The 26,493-nt window shown below is 33.2% G+C and overlaps 1 protein-coding gene across 5 annotated transcripts in view; it reads right to left on the minus strand.

Annotated features, from left to right (window-relative positions):
• Positions 1-26,493, minus strand: part of SPR (G protein-coupled sex peptide receptor) — a 238,108-nt gene that overhangs the window by 145,029 nt on the left and 66,586 nt on the right. For 4 of the 5 annotated variants that reach the window (XM_089711916.1, XM_089711918.1, XM_089711914.1 and 1 more), the window contains one exon: positions 25,083-25,118. The exons of the other annotated variant lie outside the window; for it this stretch is intronic. The gene's annotated coding sequence lies outside the window, so the exon portion shown is untranslated. The remainder of the gene's footprint in view (positions 1-25,082; positions 25,119-26,493) is intronic. 5 annotated transcript variants of the gene reach the window in all.

Genomic DNA, 26,493 nt, shown 5'->3' on the forward strand with positions numbered 1-26,493 from the left:
TTTATAATATTAGTATGGATAAAAAATAAGAATGTCCTAGCACTCGAATATGAGTATTTTATTTCGATTTTAGTTACCCATATATTAATAATTTCTTAAAAGTATAAATTGATCATAAGAGCAGTAAAAAATAAAAGCGGTATACTTGATTTTCACTCGTAATTGTATGATTTCAAAAACTTCCTAGAACGCTCGCGCGGGGGACATGCGTCACCCATGTACTTTTATATTTTCGCAGAGTACACTTCGTTGCACCAAGGAAGCTGACACGCTGCTAAAATGTCCGGTGATTGGTAGTCGGGGAATACCTGAGACAACAACACTCAAGCACGATTGTTTAAAAAAATATTTAGCAATATATAGCACTGGGTGACCTATGTCCCCCGCGCGTGCGCTCTAGTGTTAAACGCACAGTTAAATATTATTATCCTTCTATGACCAATCGACCGCCATTTTGAATAACTACACGTGCGTCCCATCTCTAATACCAAGAAGCTAAAAGCCACTAGTAACAAATAAATGTTACATACGATTAAGCATTTATTTGAAGATGTAGCAGCCGGCGGCGCGACCCCAGCTGACCAGTGATGCGAACCGAACTAGTGATGTGAATCGGAATTACCGATATCGGTAATAGTTATATCACTAACGAAACGGTTTGAGGGTAACTTGTGTAATGATACTTTGTATTTCGCATTTTGTGAAACGGTTCGTTGGGTTACGACATAACTGTAATAATAATATTTGGAAAATTCAAATCAATTTTATGTGTGTCAATCTCGACTTTTAAGAAATTCGAATAATTTAAATCTTGGAGAGTGAAATGAATTAAAATATAATTTTTACGGCTGCGTGAAGCCAGTTGATAGCGTGTATACAAATCTGTGACATACAATAATTATGATATACTAAATTTAATCACAATTTCTTTCTTTTCACGCTTCTAAAGTAATATTTTCACTGGATAGTAAAACAAAAACTAAGAGATAAAAAAATACCAACATCAAAAATAATCTTTATCCATACGCTATAAGAATACAAAATTGCTAGTAACAGTTGCCAAATAATGTTTGAAAATTTACCATCGCTACACTTACAATACGTGTCCAACACATAACATTGAATTTAACGAGCAGCGTCAACAAAATAATGTCGATATTTATCGTACGATTATCGATAATCGCCCATCACTACGCTTTATGCAAAATAAAAATCTACCATCAAGCGGAGCGAATTTTGGCAAACGGAATACATTTTACATAAAAGTCCATTGGCAAAGTTGATACATTTACGAGTTTGTGGCTCATTTACTTTATATTGTTATAAAATTTACATATTACATGTATTTTACGACTTCTTTTTGATTTGAAAATGTTGTTTATGTAAAGAAGTTACGTGTATGAGCTTTAAGATACATATCTGTATAGAATACTATAATATATCGACAGAACTAGTCTTGTCGGATTAAAATATATTATGTGAAACTGCAAGCTGCAGCATATATTATTAGTTACTAGCGGTCCGCCCCGGCTTCGCCCGTGGTACATATTTACGTTTTCTCTACATAAGAACCATCCTCGTACTTCAAGGAATATAATAAAAAAAGAATTATCGAAATCGGTTCAGCCGTTCTCGAGTTATGCGCTTACCAACACATTTTGCGATTCATTTTTATATATTACTAGCGGTCCGCCCCGGCTTCGCCCGTGGTACATATTTACGTTTTTTCTACATAAGAACCATCCTCGTACTTCAAGGAATATAATAAAAAAAGAATTATCGAAATCGGTTCAGCCGTTCTCGAATTATGCGCTTACCAACACATTTTGCGATTCATTTTTATATATAAGACTAGCGGTCCGCCCCGGCTTCGCCCGTGGTACATATTTACGTTTTCTCTACATAAGAACCATCCTCGTACTTCAAGGAATATAATAAAAAAAGAATTATCGAAATCGGTTCAGCCGTTCTCGAGTTATGCGCTTACCAACACATTTTGCGATTCATTTTTATATATAAGAAGATTACGAAGCTGAAGAATTGTTTGTTTTCTGGGACGCGCTTATCTCAGAAAACGGCAAAAGGAGCGGAGGGGCATTTATAAAATGATGCATAAATATTCCTTAACCCTACAGTACAGTACGTGCAAAAAGCTTATATGTTCTGACCATTTTGAAATTGTAGGCTTATTTTGTTTGCAAAATACTAATTAGACTAGGTTTTTTATGTACTTATATATTTTTTTTGATCACTTATTATAATGTGAATTATGTGATATTACGATTGAAAAAGAGGTATTTTTTGTTGTAGTTGTTTTTTCTACTGACCTTTTCCGACACTGCAAATAATACTTCTTAGATACGGGGGCAGGTATAGCTGCAGATAAGTGGGTGTTAACTCGACTTACTCGAGTTCCAAGCTGGAACGCGTATTTCAACGGAGATCAAAAGCTTTCCCCGACTCAAGCGCGGTCTTTAATGTTTTGTTTCAACTGTTAAGGATAGTTTTGAGTTCTTTGTTATACTTTTGGACGTATAAATATATGATAAATTCGTATGTGGGTTTTATTATGAGAAATTAAATAGTATTGACCATGCTATACCAATAAATGTTTTGAGCTTTTAAAAATGAAGCGTCGAACGACGATATTTTGAGCTTGAATTTCAATAATTTAGCTACTATCATTATCAATAACGCCAGTAAGTACGTAAAAGTTTTGATTTCTCTTAATTAGGCGGGTTCATATAGAGAGAGCATCCTAGTGATGTGTATCACGCGGTTTTCCTCAGCGAAAAGCTTGACGAGGCTGATCGCTATGTGTAGACCTGCCTATTGAAAAATAAAGCAAATACCTACCAGCAAAATAAGTTTTTTTTTGTATAAACAATAGGTAAGACTTATATGGAGCGCGCTTCCTTAAGTTAACAAATAAAAAGAATTATCTACCGATAGCGTATAAGAACCCTGGCAGTAACAATAAAAATAAATATTAATCGTAATACTCGTAGCATCGGAAAACATTTCTTTCTGCTATTGTTATTTTATGAAACGTTTATTATCATACAAGTTTCTTTTTACTATGTCCTAGAAGATATTTTTTCTATACCAAATATGATAGTTTATTTTTTTAGTCAATCCTTATATATTATTTTTCCTTTGTTGATTAAAAAAAATAAGGAACCCTAAACCTGTACCTTGTAACTACTGTTTATATGACTGTGTTTCTACATATATCAAGAATCTATATTTAAACTAACTAGCTGCTTACCCCGGTTCTGAACCTTTTTCTTTTTAAACAATATTATCAAGTACTAGCGGTCCGCCCCGGCTTCGCCCGTGGTACATAATATTTATGTTTTCTCTACATAAAAACCATCCTCGTACTTCAAGGAACATAATAAAAAAAGAATTATCGAAATCGGTTCAGCCGTTCTCGAGTTATGCGCTTACCAACACATTTTGCGATTCATTTTTATATATAAAGATTTAACAGTTATCATTCTAATCCATAAAAACAAATTCAATAAACCAAAAATTATTAAAATCCTTCCAACCGTTGAGTTATAAGTTGTATAACTAACCCGACTTTCTATCTTTATCTTTTATACACATAAAAGATATATGTATTTCTACTAAAACCTCTTTGACTCGTGATAGAGTGCGGAGAATGCCCCTGGGGCATGGGACATAACGTTACGTAACTTTATTTCCCTTTTAAAGTGTGTCTTTAGAGGATTAGTAGTAAAATGAAACTAAATTCAGTTTACTTTTGATATATACTTTTTATAAAACGTTTTGTAAGTGAATTCCCGTTTTCTCTAGTAGGCAGTGAATTGCCAAAACGTTCATAATATTATATTATGCTTCGCGTATCATTTTTTTAAAGACGAAATTCATCTTTAGTTGTAAATATTTTATTAGTCTCAAAGATATATATAGGGGCAAGTGAAGGTCTTTATACCCCTCAACGCCAAAACTAAAGAACTGGTTTAGCCTGAATATATACAGGTATACTTTTTAAACCCTATTACAATGTAGAAACCCAAGCCAATTAACGCAAACTAAAGCAAAACGATACTATCCGAAGCATTTAGCCCGCCAAATTTATTTCATAATGAGTTACGATCCTCGAAATTCCCTTAATCTCTTCATTCCATACCCTTCTACGGAACTTTCTATGTAATAATGTTTTTGTAAAGTTTCCACACACACACACACACGCAACTACAGATATAGTATACAAACGCTACACACACATACACAATTCAGAAGATGCGATACACACATATGCAACTAAATAGACTCATAAAGCACACAAACATACGCTGCGCACATATGCATACAAATTGAGAAGATACTGCTAACACACACATGAAACTAAATACAGAACAGAAACGCACGCTACACGCACTACTGATTTAGGAGTTAACGCACACATACATAGCAATAGGAATTCGATTAACACAATAATAATAATAATAAGGGCGTAGGGATGTGACGACCCCATCGCCCACGGTTGGAATATCTATTGTCTACGTGACAATAGATATTCCACCCGTGCAATCAGTCAACCCGCAGGACACCTTGTGGCGGGGTGTCGGGGAGTAGCGACCCCGCGGGAACCGAGTGCTCCCGGGGGAGGCCCCTGTCTTCATCTCCGGCTCGCTTTCACCGGCCGGTCGGAGTGAAGCCTGACGAGGACAGGACCCCCACCTCTGGCTTGCCTTAACCGGCCGGCCAGAGTGGAGTCGCGAGAGCTTTTAGCTCGAAGGGTGGATGCGAAGCGTAAGTGGCGAGTGGGCACGTGATGCTGGACCCTCAGGGAGCGCGTGATCGTAGTTTAAAGTCCAGGGACGCCTCTCCACCCTTAGCTGCTCACAATATGTTGCCCCCTTGTCGCACTATTGCAGCGACTTATTTCGGGGGCCCATACAGTGAGAGGGCGAGTCACCACCTGCCAACATATTTTTACTTTCTTTTAGTAGAAAGGCAGGTGCCATAGTTTCCCATAGTCCTCAGTACCAGTCCATTTAGCATCCCAATCCATAGCCCAATCATTAAATTTCCATACCCTGCAATAGTCCTACATCGGCCGCGGACTGCCCAGGGCTGTATCTCTATAGTGCAGTCATGGGCAGGCTGCGGCTGGTGTCCCACAACACATTAAAATTCTCGAAAGGGCCTCTGCGTGTTGGATCCGTGTCCCCACGTAAGCCTTCCAAAGATCCGGGTACTGTCCTTCTGGTGGTACCCGAGTATTATGGAAATGAGAAACATAATAATAATAATAATAAACACATTTATTGTCAGAATCACATCATGATTACAAATTGATTTACAAAGGAAAAACAAATAAAAGAAAAATAATAAGAATAAGAAGAAGCTTATTCCTAAGAAACAGTAGGTAATGTGGCAGTGAGTGACCTGACAAATGGAGCCAACTCAGTTTATGATGGCAAGGTGATTAATACCTTACCACCACTGATTTTCAGTGACCCCAAGTGACTATTGGAGTTTCAGTCTAGAATTACATGTAATGAAAATTTAACATGAGTATATATTATGTGAAGGATATATTTCTATTAATATGATAGATATAATATATATATAATATCAGTATATAATTATGTATATAATGTAAATAAATAAAATGAAATTATGTATACAATGTTAATAATAATTATAACGATAGATAGGCAGAGAATAAATGCGTATATAATATTATGTTATAAAATAGATATTTAATGTGTAATTCGATACAAATGCACTAAGTGTTAGAACAGGATTTTAAAATATGTTTCCGGTATTGAAAACGAAAATTATTAATATTTGTCAAACTGGTTAATGGTGGTGGGATGTTGTTCCAACACTTAGTGGCATTGTATCGAAAGCTACCCTTGAATGCAGCTGAGTGGTGCTTGGGTATGGATAGTTTACAGTTTGCAGACCTAGTTAGGTAGTTTAAGGCACTTCGTTCACCTACCCATGCGAGTTTTTCGTAGAGATATGTGGGTATTTTCGACTGCATCAATCCAAAAAGTAAAGTGGCAAAGTGTACCTGGCGTCTTTTTTTCATATTTAGGACGTTTGCGGTATTAAGGTAGGGGCTCACATGACTTCTTGGAGGGATGTCCCAGCAAAAACGCGCACACGCATTTTGTACGCGCTGTATCGCTGTTTGTGTGCGAGAAAGAAGTCTGGGGCCATAAACAGTGTCGGCGTAATTGAATCTGGAGAGGATAAGAGCATCACATAGTTGAATGCGTAGAGGTGTTTCGATATAATTTCTTATTCTATAAAGCATTTTTAATTTGTAGAATGAGGTGGAGATTGTTTTGTTAATGTGTTTTTCAAACCTAAGGTGTTCGTCAAAAATTAGTCCCAAGTTACGTGCCTCATGCACACGGTCAATTTTTCTTGAATTTATTTTTATGACAGGATCGTGGTTAGCTATTTTTTCAATTACTTTGGGATTTCCTAATATAAGGTACTTGGTTTTGAGGGGATTCAGAATCAAGGAGTTTTTTTGTGCCCAAGAGTCAATTCGCTTAATGTCAGAATTCATGTGGTCAAGTGCTTGTATAGTTTCACTAGGATAGAATGAGAGATAGAGTTGTACATCATCCGCATATATCTGGTAACTGCAGTGTTTAATGTTGTTTATAATATCTGCGCTGTACAAAATAAATAAAAGTGGCCCTAATATTGATCCTTGCGGAACTCCTCTTCCTATGCTGGTACATTCTGAGAACAACCTGCTTCCATCCTCTTTTGTGACCATCACAGTTTGCATTCTATTACTTAAGTAGCTTTTAAACCACTTGATGCTATTATCACTTAATCCGTAGTAGGCTAGTTTGGAGAGAAGCAAAGTAATATCTATAGTATCGAATGCACGTGAAAAATCAAGTAGCAGTAGTAGAGTTCCCTTTCCTTCATCTTGCGCTCCTATCACAGAGTCAACTACATCCAAGAGTGCAGTGGTGGTACTTCTTTTTTTCCGAAAACCGGACTGGTGATCAGGGAGTATGTTGTTCCTCTCCAGGAATTCTAATAATTGTTTATAAACTATTTTCTCGATAATTTTGGATATACAGGGGAGGAGACTTATGGGACGTAGATCATGTAGGTTTTCAGGATTATTTATTTTAGGTTTAGGAATTACCAGGGCATGCCGCCATAACTCCGGGAAGGTGCACGTCTGAATGGATCTATTAATTATATGTGTTATCACTGGTAATGTATTTGGTAAGGTAAGTAGTAACATATCTAGTTGTATGTCATCTATCCCTACAGCTTGAGATTTGAGTTCTTTTATATGTTTGTGGACTATATCTTCATTGACAAATTGAAAATCAAATACAGCATCACCATATCTATTAAGATTGTAAAATGAGATGGTTGATGTATCAACTTGAGTAGTGCCTGGGATATTTAGAAAATGACTATTTATATTATGAGGGTTATTAAGATGTGTTGGAAGGATGCAGTTCTTGTTGGGGTTTAAATGTTGTTTAAGATGTTTCCACATGAATTTTGGTTTATTTATGTATACATACACATCTCACGCACACATGGATCGATTTTCACACTAGCACAGTTAAGTGATTCTTTAGGTATAAATTAATTGAGTTAGGTAACAATTTTCCTCCTTAGATAGACAGATAATTTATGTTAAGGGATTCCATTAGTGTCATTATTTTTGTACATATGTAATATAAGTGAAGTCCCGTGTCCCCGTAGTGGGGTAGGGGGCAGATGCATTATTCATACATCTGTTTCACTGATCGATTTTTCTTTTAGGGACAAGTAGGTGATCAGCCTTCTGTGTCCTGCCAGACCGAGACATTTTTTTTTTGTCTCCACCGGGAATCGAACCCAGGACCCCTCGGTTCTACGCTCACGCGTCAACCACTGTACCGAGGAGGCGGTCACATAATATGTAATATGCTGTGTATTATTTTTAGTACCTACAAGAAAACATGTTCCGTTAACTCGAGAGAAAATTAAAATAACTATGACAAACAAAAATATAAACGAAACTAGCGGTCCGCCCCGGCTTCGCCCATGGTACACAGAAAATTTCATGAGAATCGGTCCACCCGTTTCGGAGGAGTATGCAGACACTAACATTGTGACACGGGAATTTTATATAGGTAAACGAAATAAGACAAAGGAAGGTGGTCTCAACTTTTAAATTTTGAAAATAAAATTAAAGATGATTCGATACGAGGTTATAAATCCATAGCCAAATACAAATTCTGATTGATATGATTTAGATATATTTAGATTACCAAAAATCAACGATAAAATATATATAGATAGTTAAGTCCGAAACAATTATTCTGCATATATAAATAAAAACAATCATCTATGTTTATTTACAAGCGAACTTCCAGCATACAATATTAATATGTGCAGAAATAGACCAAAAATCTGTCATGGAAGTTACCACTAAAGTTGTTTACAGTAATATATCTATTTGATAAGGGTTCCAAATTATGTTGGCTTAAAAGTTACACAGGTGTGTTTTGTATCTCGACCTACTAATTTTATTTGAGTTAGAACATAGTTGTCCGTCCACAGACTAAACAGGGATAGGTTATGCTATCGTTTAGAATTGTCTACGGGTGTTTTTCTATTTCAAATCCTACTAATATTATAAATTAGAAAATTTATGGGGATGGATGGATGTGCGTATGTCTGTTACTCTTTTATTAAAAAACTACTCGACGGATTTGGATGAAACTCTACAGTAATATAGGTTATATCTTATATATAAAATTCTCGTGTCACAATGTTAGTCTGCATACTCCTCCGAAACGGGTGGACCGATTCTCATGAAATTTTCTGTGCATATCGGGTAAGTCTGAGAATCGGCCAACATCTATTTTTCATATGAACCACGGGCGAAGCCGGGGCGGACCGCTAGTAGTAGTATATTAATATTCATCTGAATAACGCATGAGATGTAGAAATATTTGATTTTGCCCGCGGGTTCATCGCCGGATGAAACCGCGTGGCACGGTAATATAATTTCAAATACCCTGTTATAGCCTTTCTTTTTCTTTTTATACCGAAGGAATAATGCTGTTTAGACCAAGAAGATCAAATTGGTTAAGTATAGAAACTACATTAAAAGCAGTAGGTTAGGTACAAAAATATATTATAGTCTGCATTAGTTATCAATAGTTTGAAATTCCATAGATAATAATAAACAAACAAAATACACTAATTACCACATCCATACTTCTAAATCCTTGTACAGGCCTATTTCAGCCCAAAATGTGATGTAGCTCGTTTAACAAGAGCTGACGTTACACTGCCAAAGGGTTGATTCTAGCACGTTCCGATGTACACATAAAACAAAAACGTGGGTTGTTTGTTACGCAATAATATATTTATCTATTTTTGTATTGGGTTGTAAAATAACACGTTTATTTTGTATGTATTGGTGTATTTGGTTGTAAAATTCGTGTACTTACGTGAAAGAAGAATGGATAAGCGTCTTTAAAGTGAAACTTTTATTACATCGTCTCAAACTTTTTGGTCTGTGTAGCGCATGTCGCGTGTATCGCGGCTGCCGAGTAGGTATACCTACTACCGTCACGCGTCATGCGCTACACAAAGCAGTGTTCGGAACCGTTCGAACAGTTTCACTTTTACCGTGGTTTCATAAAACCACACAACATTTTTTTTTTTAGAACTAAGGATTGTTGTTTAGAGTAAATGTTTATTATTACTTAAAACTAAATGCAAATACTTAAATATTAATCACAAGTAAAGTGTGTACGTAGTAGCAAATGCTTTAAATAAATGTATTATTATACTGATATTAAAATATAATTTGAACGACTGTCTATTGTATTTTAAAGCTAAACGAGACACTATGGAGTTTCTTGTCGGTTCTTCTCCATAGGTACTGCTTTCCGAATCAGTGGCAAATGTTAAACTGTTATGACGATTCAAAAGTGCTTCTAGAAGAAGTCTAATATACATAAATGTTTGATTTTGAGTTTGAGTATTATATTCACGCATTAACCACTGCTGCAAGGAATCGGCCAAATAAAGGTAATTGATGTTGAATCCCGTTCGTTTTGTATCAATTGCCCTTTTAAATAATTACCCATATAAATCTCCCCCGAAACTCTAATATCGACATTTCCGTAGATAAATGACAGTCGAAAAAAATGGCCACAAAATGAGACCACATTTAATGGGCAGACATTTGTAAAACATCAATGTTATTGTGATAATAATATGATCGAATCGGTCATTGGATACCAATTTTGTTTTTTACGCATTTGTTTGTGGAAAAAGGAATTTATAACGAACATATAAATAGCGAACATAATATAAAATTAGAAACATGCATTTTTTTATAACTCAAGTTGGAAATCTATACTAATATTATAAAGCTGTTTGATTTAACGCGCTAATCTCGGGAACCACGCGTCCGATTTGGAAAATTATTATTTCAATGTTAGATAGGCTATTTATCGAGGAAGGCTATAGGCTATATATCATCACGGTAAAACCAATAGAAGCAGAGCAAAGCGGGTGACGTAAAACTAACGAATAAAATTAATAGATAAGCTTTTATATAATATTAAATTAAATTAGAAAACTTTAAATGCTTTTTATTAAAATGTAAATAGAAAATAAAGCAGTTAAGCAGTCGTAGTAATTTCCGTGTTGTTGAGAAGAGTGGGTAATTAATTATTCAAACAATAATCAACCTTAAAAACGTATTTTTCTAGCATTATTTAAACTTAATAGTATGATGCATTAATATAACCGTGGTATACATACATACAAACAATAATATTCAATTGCTTGTTACATATATCCATTTAATATTGTTAAACTTATCATGTGAAGGTTTCACTTCGCCTAACTACAATTGTCTAGTCTGAACTCACTTTACTAACCGCAAGCGGTCACCCATCAACAGACTGACTTCGCCGTAAGTTGCTTTACTCATACATCGTTCATTGACCTTTAGCATTTGCTTAGACTGCTTAGAGCTATTTAGCTATGAGCGTATTTCATTGTTTCAATTTTAGACTAAAACTAACTGTGCACAGTTTTACCCGCAGTGCTTCGCTCCTATTGGTCTTAGTGAGATGATAATATATAGCCTATAGCCACAGTATTACCATTATTTCCTACAGTAAGGAATCGCCTTTGATGTCACGCATGACGCGATGCCGCCGCCAGCGTAGGTACTTACGCTGCCACACGAAAATACGCTAGGGTTGCAACAAATGGGAAATAAAACAATTGTGATTACATATTAATATTATGATGAAATCTTTATTCATATGTACATTCAAAATAATTGCGATTATTAAATCTGATGTAATTATTTGTTCATAAATATATAATTACAGATATTGCACTGCTAAATATTATTTACGTGGACTCTTTATTTTTGGATGTTCTTAATTGTATATTTATAACATTTAACTAAGTAATGCATTCGCATTGGGATGTACAATCTGATTAGAAAATAATGAGGACAACATATATATATATATAGCTTTGATTTTAATTCAACAGATACAATTAATACAATCTTTCTGAAATATTGTTTCCTTCTGGGATTTCAATGTAGATTTACATCCGTAAACCGAACAGTTTGTGCGCGCCATAATAGAATATGTAAGTACCTATGTATAATAAAATTATTACACAAAAAATACGACTGCGTCATCCTTTCGCACTAGGTAAAGCAAACTAAGCGTGTTTGCTTTACGCGGCCCGCGTCGCCCGACCCCCGCCAGTTCCCCTCCGTTTCTCTGCACAAGTACATTCGTCGCACTACTGTAGGAAATAATGGTAATACTGTGCTATAGCCTTCCTCGATAAATGGGCCATCTAACACCGAAAGAATTTTTCAAATCGGACCAGTAGTTCCCGAGATTAGCGCGTTCAAACAAACAATCTCTTCAGCTTTATAATATTAGTATAGATATAGATTTACTTTACATATTGTGTTATCTAATGTTTTTAACACGCTTATTAGCTTCTATATTCATATTATTAGCTTCACCTGTATGGTATGTATGTAATAGAGTCCTTCAGTTTTTTTTGACCCATTTATAATAGAGATATTGAATTCAAACTTCGTATTTATCAAGGACTAGAGGTCCGCCCCGGCTTCGCCCGTGGTACATATTTCGCAATAAAAGGTAGCCTATGTCCTTTCTCGGGTATCAAAATATCTCCATACCACATGCAAATTGGTTCAGTAGTTTAGGCGTGATTGAGTAACAGACAGACAGACAGAGTTACTTTCGCATTTATAATATTAGTATGGATTCTACAATAATGTCATCTTATTAAAGCGTGTTTTTAAGTTTTATAAACATTTTTAAATTGTGATTACTCGATCGTTTTAAAAATTTTATTATCTTCTTTAATCCCTAACATCTAACGCTGTTTCTAGCTATTTCAGTATCCCGAGCGAAGTCGGGGCAAGCAGCTAGTTAATTAAAAAATAAAAATAAAATAAAATAAGCCTTTATTACTGCAAAAACATTACAAACTACTACAAAAAATCTTATACTACTATATGCCGTTGACAATATTCCTTATTTATTCCTATATTATATTATATTGTATATTATTTTAAACGTTTCTAAACTATTTTCTCTATTATATTATTACGTTAGTTGTTAATCTATATAATCGGCAAACTTGGTTCTTCTATGGCAGCTTGTCTTCCGACAAAGGCCTCCTCTAAGGATTTCCATTTCACTCTATTTTTAGCTATTCTGATCCATTCCGGGCCAGCTATCTTTTTAATATCGTCTTCCCACCGCTTGAACTGTCTTCCTCTTTTTCGTATATCATCACGGGGGTACCATTCTGTTATAGTCCTTGTCCATTTTTCTTCCTTATCTCTCAACATATGCCCAGTCCATCTCCATTTGAGTATTTTAGATATAGTTTGTACATTTTTAAATTTAGTTTTACTTTTAATTATATTCAATTTTATTCTTTCTATTCTCCGAACACCAATAACGCTTCTTTCTATTTTGTTTTGACATACATTTAATTTATTTAGTTGTCGATCGGTCAGTGCCCATGTTTGGCAACCATATGTTAAACATGGTAAAATGCATGTGTTGTATACTCTTCTCTTACATTCCATAGGCATTTGATTGTTTTTCATGACTTCACTTAGGGACCAGTACTTTCTCCAGGTATTTGCTACTCTTCTATCTATTTCTTTTTGCATGGTATTTGATGGCGATATTAGTTGCCCTAAATACAGTAGCACCTCTATAAGTCGAATATCAAGGGAGACGCCAAAAAATTCGAGTTATAGAGTTTTCAACTTATGGAGAATTTCGACTTAGGCGGATTTTGATTCGACATATAGAGTTTGAGGTTTATTCTTATAAATTTTGACTTAGAGAGGTAAAATAAATTAAAATTCAACTTGCAGAGGTCACAAACATGTTTTTATTTATTATAAATCAACATTATTTCAAATCATTTTAAAATAAAAAATATGGCTTTAAAAGTTCTCTAGCATTTTATAATCTATAAAGAGCAGAAAATTCTTCTTTTTCAAAGATACTGGTTTGCTTTATAAAATTTCGTAAGGTATTCAATGCGGTTCTTGCCTCTTTAATGGAAACCCATGGAGCGCATGTACTATTCACATCTTCTATGTCATCTTAATCATTAGTATCGGTTTTCTGAGCTACTGAATCGATAATTTCGTCATCAGATACTTAACGCAAACACGTGTTTCGTGAGTCATAAATTAATATAATTATCGTATACTCCTAAAATGTTTTCTAAGAAACAATAGTGTACTTGCACTGTCGGCAAATTCTTAAAGTCGGTAACTTATTTTTGTTCGAACAATAGAGGTAATAAATTCCAAATCATCAAGTTATAAAGGTTGTAAAATAAAACGTTGCTATGTTCGAGATACAGAGGTCAAATTTGATTTTTCGAGGTATAGAGTGAAAATATGTACCAAAATGGCTTGGAGGGACTTGGTGATTATTTCGACTAACAGAGGGACAAAATTTCAAGTAATAGAGGTTTTCGGGTTTGAAGGGAAGGGAACAAGACATTTTTTCGAGATTTGGAGGTTTTTGACTTATCGAGGTTCGACTTAACGAGGTGCTACTGTATACATATTCGTTTACATACTCTATTTCATTATTGTCTATTTTTATTATATATGTTTGTGTTGAATTTGTCATAATTTTGGTTTTAGATGTGTTCATTGACAGTCCGGCTTTAGCACTGGCGACACTTAATTGCTGCAGCATTTGTTCTAGAACTCTTGGGCACTCGGAGAACAAGATCAGATCGTCTGCAAAACGTAGGTGATTTAGTTTTTCGCCGTTTATATTCAAGCCGAATTCTGTCCACTGCAGACCCCTAAAAATCATCTCTAGGACAGCCGAGAATAGTTTTGGAGAAATCGGGTCGCCTTGACGAACACCTCTTTCTATTGGGAACTCTTCTCCTGTTGTTTCCAGTCTCACCTGCGCAGTACTTTTTTTGTAAATATTTTCCAACAGTCTTATATATTTCGAAGGTACTCCCTGTCTGTCCAAAGCTTCCCAAATATATTCATGTTGCAAACAATCGAAAGCCTTGTTGAAATCGACGAATCCCAAATAATATTTTTTATTGTATTCCTGATATTTTTGAATAACTTGTCTCAATACATGAATGTGATCTATCGTCGAGTAATTTCTTCGGAAACCTGCCTGCTCCTTCGGTTGGTTCTCGTCGAGTGTCATAGTAATTCTAGAGAGTATAATTTTTGAAAATACTTTATAGATGTTTGAAATAAGGCTTATCGGTCTGTAATTTCCGATATTCCCCTTGTCCCCTTTTTTATGCAAGAGAATTATTGTTGATTTGGTCTAGTTAATTATATGTATTTAAATATACCACAAATAGATCAATGCTGACACTGTTAATCTCTTCAAACTGCAGTTATCACGTACGACCTACGGCCATGACCTTGTGGGCTTTTAAATAAATATAAATAAGCAATGCGTTTGTTTGTGTTAAACAGGAATACGCACATGCAACAATTCAAACTAATATAATCTCTAATATAATCTTTACATATAAACTAACTTTATATAATAAAGAAAGTAACATAACTTTTAACTCAAGAACGGCTGAACGGATTTTAATGTGTTTGATTTGACGCCGGTTGGATTAGCATAATAACCAGAAAATGAAAACTAAGGAAAAATGTCAATCCGGGTGGAGACGGAATAAGCAGCTAGTTTAAATTAAATATCAAAATCTGAATATATAAAAATGAAAAGTGACTTAATTGACTGACTGGGCTTATCAACGAACAACTTAAAGTTTTTGTTGATAAGCCACTCAGTCAATTAAGTCTAAGCACAGCTTAGAAGTCGGAATCTTTCTTTTTGAAAGAATTTTTAAGAATTGGTAATATATAGAGAGTACTAAATAAATTTAAATTTAAATACAGTGAACAATTCACAATAATATCAAGTCAACTTGGTTTATTTCAAATTTGATTGTACCGCAAAAGGCTCGTAAAACGCGATAAGCAAAGATTTAACTCAGCCTTATTATGCAGGCCTTGTCACCTACAGTTTTACTGCTGTATTATTCAGAGAACTTAATATCTTAACTTGATGGAATAAATTATTTAAATAGAAAACATATCTATTGTAATAAACACTATGTTTATGCTGTTATATTGTTAACGGAAGATTACATTTGAAACTAATATTTTTTTTGTATGCTGCTATTTATTACAATCACTACATAGATAGTACGTATGAAACAAAGTCAGTTTCGCCTGTCTGTCCCTGTGTATGATTATATATTTAAAACTATGGAACGGGTTTGGACACGGTTTTTATAAAACTAGGCTTTCTCGGGGAAGGTTTTATTAGTATATAATTTGTTATATTCAAGTTTGAGATAAAGCGGGCGAAGCCGCGGGTGGAAAGCTAGCTACCTAATATAATTTATCAAGAAAAATATTAAAATAATAACACAATAATAATCTGTCGCAAGTAAAATGAATTTGTTTACATTCTTCTAAAAACAAACAATCTTTATGAATTGAAAAAGGAACATGTTATTTTGAAAATGGAAAAACAAACGAACTGTCAACATATTTTAAAAGAAAAGATGAAGAAGACAACTATGTTTATTTGAAAAAGGAATTCCATTCAAAATATACAATTCGTTCATTCATTATACATTACATTCATAATATATTGTATGTAGATATGTTAAACACATACATATTCAAGGATGTTAGTGTGTGTGGACGTTTGTGCATGTGTGCGTTATTTTCTACGTCATTATTACCATATGCTCTTCATTCATACTTATTCATAATTCCCACGAACTTCAAAACCAACATATCAAATCAAAATGCACATTTTCATAGCAAACCTTCTAGGAATACTATTTGCATGAAGCCTATAACGAAATTCAACCCGGAAATTCGTGTGTATGTTTGCGCTTGGAAAACAGCGTCGAAACGATTGAAACTATAGGCATATGTGGAAGGTATAGCTTCGTAATTCGGCCATTGTGTAGGAAATTGCATGATTTCGGTCATATATAAAGCTTTGCTATGGGAACTCGGAATTAGTATCAAAAAGGGGTTCGATAAATATCAGTTATCCTACTTTATACTATAAATCTATACTACATAATATTATAAAGCTGAAGAGTTTGTTTGTTTGCATGCACTAATCTCAGAAACTACTTGTCCGATTTGAAAAATTCTTTCAGCGTTAGATAGCCCATTTATCGAGGAAGGCGAATAGGCTATATATATATATATATATATATATATATATATTATCTCGCTGAGACCAACAGGAGCGGAGCACTGCGGGTGAAACCGCGGAGCACAGTTAGTGCAATATAAATGTGAAAGTTTTATTTATTTATTAGGACTTTATTGCTCTAAAACATTACAAATAAACTTAACCTAATTATTATCTAAATACTTAAACAATTGGCGGTCTTATCGCTATATAGCGATTTCTCCCAGACAACGAGATGATTCTATGGATAGATGTTACTAAGAACTATTGATCGGATGCTAGTTAGATTTTAGTATGTAACACAGTTTAGTTTTTATCACATATTACATTCATTCGTGTTTATAATATTAGTAATAAATAAATAAATAAATATTTCAGGACAATTTTCACACATGGCACGATCTGATCCCATACTAAGGTTTCGCTTGTGTTATGGAAACCAGATAGCTGATAACCATACATATATAATTTTTAAATAAATACTTATATAGATAACTAGCGGTCCGCCCCGGCTTCGCCCGTGGTACATATTTACGTTTTCTCTACATAAGAACCATCCTCGTACTTCAAGGAATATAATAAAAAAAGAATTATCGAAATCGGTCCACCCGTTCTCGAGTTATGCGCTTACCAACACATTTTGCGATTCATTTTTATATTATAAGATTAACACCCAGACACAGAGCAAACATCTATGTTCATCACACAAATATTTGCCCCGGGTGGGAATCGAACCCACGACCTGGCTTGGAAGGCAGGGCCACTACCAACCAAGCCAACCGGTCGAGTAGGATGTGATATAACTACAATTCGAGCAAACCTAACAAAATCAGTTTCATGGAAATGTTTTTGTAGGAGTATATTCAGTTGTAATCCTACAAAAACATTTCCAGGAAAATCTACATCAAGAAAGAATTCCAATTTTCTAAAACCAATTTTTTTTTTAAATTTCATAAACAGTAATTGAACGTTCAACGTTTGAAATTTATCCAAAAACTACTGGAAGATAAAATAAAAAGTTCTTTTAAAATATGGGTTTATTGACAACTCTTGAACAATATTTTACTACCTCTATATTAACTTTAAAATATTATCTTTTACGACGTACGGTGGGAATTTAAGGGCATATTGAAATTAAATTCAAACATATTTAAGGTTTTATGTGTAACGATAATTATGTCCCAATATCGCGCAGACATTTTGCTTTTTATATAAAAAAAATAATGTTTGTCTCTTTGTTCTTTAAAGAATCGTAAACTAAGCATTTGATCATGTGATGATCTTTTAACAAAGTGTTTTGCACGAGTCCACGAAGGTTTCTGAGTTGCAACGATAAATCTTCGACAGTGTATCATAAACGAAGCCGGGATGCATCGCTAGTGAGCTATAAAACTAAGAATAGTTAAGATATAATATAACTTAAAAGTTAATCGTCGCATGAGAAGCTTTCAAATTAAAAGCCTATTCATAAAATTTTATTTAGGTTTATTTATTTTAAAAAAAGTGCTAAAACATTGACATTAATTTCGTTCTTGAAATCCAATGTTAATAATATAACATTGCTTCATTTAAAAAATTGACTTCTTATTTCTCAACTGACGATTTAAGACGCTTCACAAACCCATCACATAAAGTAATCCTTTTAAAAACACATCTGCAGATTTCCTAGTATTCTCTGCGTCCAATTGTACAAAGGATTTCAATTCTTCCATTCAAGTTAATAAGGTCGATTTCCGTAAATCAAGGACGTTTCCGAACAGTTGAAGCTTTGTTGTTAACCTTTCTTGCATTTAAATAGAAATATTTTTGTTTGTTTTGATTGGAATAAGTTCAAACGTTTTGAAGGACTTATCTTTTGCTAAATAATACAAAATATACTTTTCAATTTACATACACAAAATGAAATATTTTATAAATAATTTGGAAAATCCAAAAGTGCACGCCTCATAATTTTTTTTAATAAATATTTATTAATTATTATTTTTGTTTATTTAATAACAATTAAACCACATCGAATCAGACCCTGAAAAATGAAAGGGTTCTATTCCTGAGCATACTCAAGCGTAAGAGAAAAAAAAAGACTCGATTAGTAAAGTATTTCGGTCGCTATCGTGTTAACAAGAAAAAGGATCCGCACATACAGACACACGGACGTCCAAGACAGAACTTTTTTAAACTGTTTTTTAACTAGTTTAAATAACAAAAATTACATCAAAAATATCATGAACGTTAAAAATAGTGTTTTTTCTTAATATGTGTGTGTATGTATTATCTTACAAGTGCAATGTATGATACATAAAGACATTTTAAGTTTGAAAAATCAGATGTTTTGCGCGAAGTGACAGTAGTACCCACCTCAACGCTTCGCTTATGAGGCGTGCAAAATTTTAACTTTAAATAAATAGATTAATAGTTTCTAATTGTTTTACTATTTACTCACATCTAGATTTTTACTATATATCAGTTAGGTATTGTTATTTTGTAATTGTTATTTATTTTGTCGTTTCAAGCAATTTCTCTTAATACGAACAAATAAATATTTATAAAACACAAAAAAAATCAATAAATAACCCACATTAATTGTTTAATACAATTCAATTTTAACAAAGAGTCCGTCTGTAGTTAATTTTAAACACGCTTCAGTAATTTGACCCATATTCGTAGCACTTAGCTCAATATGCTACACCGCTACGGGTCTTAGTATGCTACATCCGTGCTACGCCTTCAAGAAAAGTGTACAAGAATTTTTTAAGGATTTTCTTTGAGAATAATTTAACTGAACTGTATCTAATAAAATGGTAACCTTTTCAATGTTGAGTCTTTTTAATTTGTGCTCATATTATTAAGGATTTAAATTTTGATGTATGGTTAATCTTAAACAAAATGTCGACTTTTGAAAAGATGGCTTCTCAAAAAGAACAAAATTTATGATTTCAAATTCTAGAATCTTATTTTTATTATTTATCTTCTAAATACAGGGATTTTGTATACCTTTAATCTGTACTAAGCATTTCTTTATATTAAAATTACATAAAATCATATGATTTAAACACGTAATATCACGGGAATAAATGCAGAAAGTTCGAATGATTTCTGCAAATGAACTGCTTATGCAATGAGCTTCAATTATAATGAATACTTCCATGAATTGGTAAATGTTGAAAATATATGAAAAAGGGAGTATTTAAGTGTATTAAAGTGAAAAAAATACGTGTGGCACTCGAGGACTGCCGCGGTAAAACTATTGCATAGCATAGCATCGCATCGCTGTGCCGGTTGGAGTGGGGGGTGTTAGGTTTTTTCGTTACGGAATTTTTACATTCGGTCGCCGCGCTCAAGGCCCGCGATAGAAGCTATGCAATCTTAATAAAATTAATGACATGATTATTTAATAGCCTAGTTAATAACTTAAATATCACTATTAAGTTCGGTTAATTTTCTTAAAAAAGAAGAAAAATGCTTGGAAGCTGGAGCAGGCTATCAAAACGACAATCTGAATTAATTTATTATATTTGCATCGCTTATTGAAGTTGTTATGTTTCGTTTAAAACTTGTTATCATATATTTGAGAGTATATAATATTATATATTAGTTTCATAACTTCTAGATATCTACTATCTAGCTTAATAGGCCGGGCTTAAATTTTCATAGTTAATTTGTCATTTTAACTGACTCTCATAGGCCGGGAGATACTGACACAAAATTTTGGGTACAAATCGTTTGGCGATAAAAAAAATGCTGATCTTCGGCGGTATGGCGACCATTTGGAACTGTCCTGTTACAAATGACCCAAAATTTGGTGTCAGTATCTCCCGGCTTATAAGAGTCAGTTAAAATGACAAATTAACTATGAAAATTTAAATAAAAAAGTTTACTAGCAAGTAGTATATTATATGTTTTCATTGTTTTTCAAAAAATACAAAGGTATCAAGATATTTTAATGAATTGGAAGAAGTCGTAAAATTACTTCTATCACGTAAAAAACATAAATTCCGACCTAATTGATATCTCAGTAATGATCATTAAATCTCTCAACCATTATTGTACGCTACGTTAAATCCACGTTTATTGTCTTTGAGCTTTTTAAATCTATACCTACTATAAACCGATTTGTTCTGTACTCTGGGAATTTTTATAAATGTTCTTCGCTTCATAAAGTTTTTAGAATTCCAAAGAATTTTTCACGCTTTAACCATTGAATTGATTTGGAAGAAGCTTAAGACCTTAGAAAAACTATGTTTTATTCCGGAAATCCGACGGGAACGGGAATGCGGGTTATTCTTTGACTACGCGGGCGAAGCCACGGGAGATAGTATGTAATAATATCTTGAAACTATTATATCAACTTTATAATAACAGGAATATTAATTTACATCGGTTCAGTTGTTTAAAGTAAGTTTAAGAATATAGATCAAAATGTATAACACGAAATAGTTTTTATATATTCAATTTATATTAAATTCAATAACATTTATAGAGAAAGCTTAGCCCTTAGCAACTTTACTAACTCCATATCAAAATACAAGATCAAAGATACAATTCTCTTTCACAGTTAGGACTAAGCTATTTTGAAAACGAAATATAGTAACATTATTTCATAACTGAATATTAAAAAAAAGCTATACCTGTATAATATTATGATAAGACCGCTATTTCAACATATTATTCTTTTGTTTACTTCGATTGTTTATATATTCTTTTGAGTTTCTGTAAATTTTGTGTGCAATAAAGTTTAATCTGCACATCTATCTTATAGTATTACATTTTTTCTGTTAATATATTATTGCAAGCTATTACACTATAATGCTGTAGCGTTTTGTACATATTATGAACTATAGATTTTATTTCATTGCTAACCTAACCTATAATTGCATTTTTTCTTTCATTTATTAGATCCCTTGCATATTAAAAATTTACTAAAATTTTGTACATTCACCTACACTCGATACTTTTTCTTTGATAAAAGGCTTAAACCACTGGCCTACTAGTACATATTTGTACTATATATTTGCCCATCTTATCCCTAACCTATAACCTTGCAAATATAAAAGAACATTCCAGAAAATTATACTACTGGGATGCCTTATCGATAATCTGGTCACGTATACAAGCTTTCCGCCCTGCGTCGCATGTTTCCTGTTTATCGACCCTTATACTCTTAACGAGCACTTAAGTTAAGAGGACCGCAGATTCCCAATTTGCTTTCATTTTCCAGCCGAAGATGCGTAGGGAATGTATAGGAAAAAACTTCAGAGATTCTAAAGTTAAGAAGTTAGATTAACTAGCTGTTTTCCGCAGCTTCGCGTGGTCGATTGAACTTGAAGCAGATGCTATCAACACTGCCAGACCACCAGACAGTTCAATAATCTAGTTAATTATTGTGCTGGACAAAGTTAATTTTAATCTACTTATATTCCCAAGTCGTTAATCATTACTACGAGTGAAAGCGAAACTTTTATTTATCCTGACGTTCTTTATAAACTAATATTATAAAGAGGAAAGGTTTGTATATATTTGTGTATGGTTTTACGTTACGTTTTACGCATAAACTACTGGACCGATTTTGATGAAATTTGGCATAGACAATCTTTAGACCCTGAGAAAAAACATAGTACCTTTTACTGCGAAATATGTATGTACCACGGGCGAAGCTGGGGCGGACCTAGTTTTTCATAAAACGTGTACGATAATTTATATAAATTACCATTATATCTATATTAATGGTATTATATTTTATGATATGCTTGCTTGAACGCGCTATTCTCAAGAACCATAGGACCAATTTGAAAACATATTTCAATTTTAGATAGCCCATTTACCGAGGGAAACTATAGGCTATATATCATCACGCTAAGACCGGTAAGAGCAAAGAAATGCAGGTAAAACTGCGGGGTATAGCTACAGCTAGTAATTTATTAATTATTCTACGATAAAATAAATAACAAAAATATTCAGTTCTATTTAATTAAACCAGATTACATAGACCAAAACAACACATCGGAATTCCACACCACATAGCAATCGAAATATTCCAACTAACATTATGAGGATCATAGGATAGGATCACACACACACATGTTACTACACACACACAAGCAAGCATTACCGTGCATTATAACATCTATATCCGAAACCTCTGATAATAGAATGATGTCAAATAGATCAATCTGACGTAGTCCTTAATCTCCCACCTCCAATATTTGTTCAATATCTTCTTATTAAACAGGGCCGGATTTAAACTTGTGGAGCCCGAAATTAAACTCAAAATTAAAGCATAAGCTAATATAATAGTAGTTTCTCATTCAATATGTACTTGCAAATTATTATAGTTATACTAGACCTATAAACTAAGTAACTGGAGTTCTCTCCAGTTATTTAGTTTATTAGGCCTTTCATTATTATGGCTGTTAATTCCTCTAAATGTAAATCTATAGTAAATTATACAGTACTACGTACGTAATCAGACCAGCATTCATACACATGCATATTTAAATTAGTGGTTAAAATAATTAAATATGGTAAAACAAGAATTAAACTAGCCTGAAAATTACATCAAATTAATGAGTGCAATACGCGATAAGGACTATACCATTACATTTGGTTAATGTTCTATGTGACGGTAAACATTTGTTTACTTGGGTAGTGTGATAAATCTACGTTATCATTTACATTATGTACTTAGTTGCAGGTGCGTTATCCTACTAATATTTCATTTTTAAATGAGAAATTTTGTATGTTTGTTTTTTTGTTACTCCTTCACGCAAAAACTGCTGAATAAATATGTAATTGCTGAATTTAAGGTAACTTGAATTGACACATATTAGGATTGTTATACCGAAAATACCACGGGATTGGGAACTTTTGGGTTTCCCTTTGAATCGTGCGGGCAAAGCTGCGGGCGAAAAGCTAGTTAATTATAAAGAAGATCTTCAAGTAGGTTTTATTGTTATAGCATAATTTGGCAATTTAACCTGCAATGAAATGACTTCTTATTTCTAATTAAAACCTAAAAATACATTCGGGGCCCCAATTGCATCCATAACAGATAACAAATACAATGTATATTGTCAATGAGCCAAAAATAACAAGCGTTAGCAAGATAATCTAATAAGGAGATTTGCGGTGTTATGATATTGCTTCGAACATTATCTTCCAAGATGAATAACATTGTAACAGAGTAAAGTTTGCTGTGATTGATGGTATAATTCTTAGTACTCAGACGTGAATCGTGATACAAGATAAAGTTTTTAATATTACCCGACCAATTTCAATATACGTTTAGAGGTGGTTGTTTTGACAGCATAAATCTAAGGCATGAATGATTATTGTTAATGTTCTTTTTATGTTTTAGTGTGCTGTTATTATAGTTAATAGAAATGTGTGTGAAAAAAAACTAGAGGTATAAACTACGAAGAATATTAAACAGGGAAATGTTAAATAAGGGATAGAATTCTATCTAATCTATTCTCTTCTATAATTATGTTAATATTATACAGAGAAAATTGATTAAATTTACTGTTTATTTTTAAATTTCGGTGTATAATAAAAAACAATAAATGTGACGTCAATCAAGTTATACGCACTTATTATGAATTGAAATGAAATAATATGTTTATCATATTTCATTTCAATTACAATTCGATTTCAGGAATGTTTACAAAGATTTTTACTTTGTTATGAAAATTTCTATATGTATGTACAATGTACATATAGAAATATATATTTTGTACTTCTTACATCCAAGAGATAAGAGTGAGATAGTGCCATTATATTGTCGCCAAATTGAGTTTGGTTAGGAACAATAGAACAACCACAGTTAAAATTGTACTTGTATGCCAAGAGAAAGCAAAGAAAAACCTTTTTGTTTTAACATTGCAAACTATACCTTATAACCAGATGTTAAGGTACAATTTTGAACGTGTTACAATATGACTGAGACGAAAAAAATGTTTATGTAACGTTGTTTGTTAGTTGCTAATTAACACGAATGTGTCAAGGCCTTTTACATGAAATACTTGTAAAGGCGTGATCGATAATAACGTAAAAAAAACTAGCTATATTTTCACTTCAGCCTGTCCTTTTGCCTGCCCTTCCCAAAATAAGTTACATAATATTTTTTAATATAATATGATCTAATAAAACGAATCCTTTGAGAGGTTTTCGCGTGTTTATGTAAACAAATATATTAATTTGATAATAGTAGATAGAAATTCTTATTGCAGTCACATAAAATAGTCTTTGTTATGTAAACATGCATACCTCATAAACTCTAACTCAATCACCACGTCTTGATACCTGAAACAACATTTTTACAATATAAATAGTGACGATATAAAGTGCACTTAATTTCTTAACCTTATTTTTTATATAGAAAAAAAATACATCTATGGATAGAACGGAATCTATTCCATTTTATAAACCTGATGTCCTTCAGGCACTCTTAGGTAAAATTATACCAAAAATAAATAATAAATAAATAAATAAATATTTCGGGACAATTTTCACACACGGCACGATCTGATCCCATACTAAGCTTTCGCTTGTGTTATGGAAACCAGATGGCTGATAAACATACATATATAATTTTAAATAAATACTTATATAGATAATTAACACCACAGAGCAAACATCTATGTTCATCACACAAATATTTGCCCCGGGTGGGGATCGAACCCACGACCCCTGGCTTGGAAGGCAGGGCCACTAGTCACTACCAACCAAGCCAACCGGCCAGTCAAATATGAAATAGTCATTCTATCTCTCTATTAAGTGAATCATTCAGTATATTTTTAGGAAAATTATCAAGAAAATGCTAAATTGAATCTCACCCATTGACATAGTTTTAAAAAGCGTGACAAACATTTCGACAAATCGTACGTAAATGCTAATTGTACTATCATACCTCATACATAAATATGTTACGGACTAAGTGATGAATATGGACAATTTACATAATGCCCATCGACGAACGACGTTTGTAAAGTGAAAATTAGCCGGTTGATATTAGCTTTTATTAGATTGAGTCATAACCTATTATATCGTATTGGAAATCACGGCAAAAATCGAGAAAAATATTAATAACTTTGTTGCACAAGCAAGTACATTTTTTGCGATTTTTCTGTACAAACTTGAGTAGGTATTAGTACAATCTGATAATTGTACCAATTCATACCAAAAAAACTAAATGGATTCATTTTTAAAAAAATATTTCTCCTCAAGGAATTACTATAGAGAAGATACGACAAGAAACGTTTTGGAGTTGCAAGTGTATACGCCACTTAAATGTACACAAAATTCATATAAAAAATGCGTGAAAAATCAGTTAGTATAATATAACGATTCACGAATGACACCTGTCACTTTGTTAACCGCGTTTATTTACGCCTGTTAAAGTTGCTTAAAATGTACGTGAAGATTCAATTAGTAAGACGTGTGATGAATTTTTGTCAATATTTCTCAGTAACACAACACAGTCATATTCTTTAAGTAAATATGGTAAAAAATGGCTGCCAGATGTAAAATGACTATTGTTATTTTTCTTTTTACATGCAGGACTTGTATTTTTATTATTTTATATATTTATCTCTGTACATTGCTGCTTATGTAATAATTTTCGCAGCAGCTAAACCGATTTGTATCGGACTTTCAATAAACAATAGAGCATTTTGTC

The sequence above is a fragment of the Colias philodice genome, chromosome 27 (genome assembly GCF_061535455.1).
Source record: "Colias philodice isolate Cphi_HAF_F1 chromosome 27, ilColPhil1 Martin Lab GWU primary, whole genome shotgun sequence".
Classification (NCBI taxonomy): Eukaryota; Metazoa; Arthropoda; class Insecta; order Lepidoptera; family Pieridae; genus Colias; species Colias philodice.